The sequence below is a fragment of the Pteropus medius genome, unplaced genomic scaffold (assembly GCF_902729225.1).
Source record: "Pteropus medius unplaced genomic scaffold, Ma_sr-lr_union100, whole genome shotgun sequence".
NCBI classification, from domain to species: domain Eukaryota; kingdom Metazoa; phylum Chordata; class Mammalia; order Chiroptera; family Pteropodidae; genus Pteropus; species Pteropus medius.
This window is the reverse complement of record NW_024355008.1, coordinates 9,295,154-9,297,248: the sequence shown is the minus strand read 5'-3', so window position 1 is coordinate 9,297,248 and position 2,095 is coordinate 9,295,154.

Below are 2,095 nucleotides of genomic sequence, written 5' to 3'. Positions count from 1 at the left end.
TATATATATATATTTCTTTTTTTTTAACTTAACTGAATGGAGTCATTTCATTTGGTTTGAATATAAAAAGACCAAATGAACTGGAGATCAGTATGGGATTATTGTCTAGCGCACTTTAAATTGCTTTACTCCTGATCAATCACTTTAACAAAGAGTTCTTTGTTATTCGAATATGCATAAGTTGGAAATTTTGTTGTCCAGAGAAATCGTGGTAAAAACCAACCTAGGTTCTGAGTTTGGTGATTCCAATAGATATACTTAAACATATTCAATTATAGCTTATTAGTATACTAGCTAAGTTTCAGTTACACTAGAGTGGTCACTGGAGAACTGTAGGCAACTCTTCTTAATGAGGATGTAGGTTAGCTTTAGAATTGATAAACTAATCTACCTGAAACACACAAACTTAAGATGAGAGCTTAGAAAATCAACTCTTCAAACTCTCTCCTCTGCAAGTCACTCTGCTCAATAGAGAAGCGTTAGATGTAAAGTGAAAAATTCAGGACAAGAAGGACAAATAAAGTCAAATTAGGATAAATATCTATAGAGTAAATTCTTTAGGAAATAATTCCAGAAAGATTTATAATTTTCTGTTCAGCAGTCTACTGAAGGTGTGCCTTCTGAAGGCCATTTCTAAAGGAGTCTTATTGCTGAAGGAATGGCGATGACTTTTGGGTATCATGTTGTATAGAACGTGACATTTTAAAGCTAAGTTCCCTCTTTTAAAAGTATAATCATACTTCAACATTCTTCATTTTTTTCTTCATTGGCTGATGAGGCAAACATGTGTCTTCCCCATTTCTTACCTTCTAAGCAAATTCTCCTACAACTGTAATTAAGGAGATATCATCCTTTCAGTAAGCAGAGATTGGAAATAATTGATGTGACACTAAAAACAATCTCATTTCTTGGTTGCTACAGCAATGCAAATGCTAAAACTTGAATGAACACTTTATTTTTCATATTTAATTATACTTTCGTATCAAGCTGAGGGTAGGACTATATGTGAATAAGAATTTTAATATAATGTGGTGAACTATTCCATGTAGTGATAGGTTTTCTATATGAATTACATAGAGGGAAAATGTTTATAGTGGAGAATGGTTGGAAAATTTATTCAGAATAGAAGGGTTTCTTTCAGTATTAGGAGGTATGTGTAAGTCAAGTGAAAGTCATCATTGTGTGTGAATACTGAATTAAACTTATGACTATCCACAAGAGTTACTGGCCACTAGTTCCATAAACAAATACAAAAATCTAAAAGTGGAATCTTCTTCAACAAAACATCCTGCTAATTTCTTTTTTTACAAATGAAGAACTTAAAACCTAGAGAGGCAAAACGACTTTCTCTCATATAATAAAATAAATTGGTACTGGTGTTGGGATTAGTGCCCAGAGTTAAGTCTGTGCCAGTTGTAATTTCTAACAACTGTCTCATTACAAAATTAAAACAAACAAACAAAAACTCTTTGAATAATAATGAAATAGTCTATTATGAACTCATGGGGTACATCATGTGATGAGCGCTATATATATATATACATGTATATATATACATGTATATATATATATATCATGTGATGAGTGATACACACACACACACACACACACACACACACACATATATGATGTATATATATCATATATATGTTTTTTCCAAAGTTGATTCTTTATACCTGAAATGAGCTTTCACAGTGAAGTTGGTGGTTGTGATAACAATACCTTTTACGTGGATACAAATAAAAAGAAAGAAAGAAAAGAAAGGGAGAGGAAGATTAGTATTTCTTTTCCTTCCATACATATAATGCCTTGGAAGAAATTCTGTATTTCAGGAACAATAGGATATCCCAGCTATAGGCTAAAAGTGCAAGGGAACAAATAGATCTTAATTTCTAACTTTCTTTTAAAATTGTTTCTGCCCTGTCCTCTCAACCATAATGCATGCAATACTTCCAAACCATACACACTATTCATTGACAAGGTAGATCAGCCAACTTCAGGAAGCTTGCTGAATATATTTTCAAACTTTTTGTAGTTGTTGCTGTTACTGAAGCTGAGTAAATTTACAAAGTAACTCATTCCAGGTTTTACATGA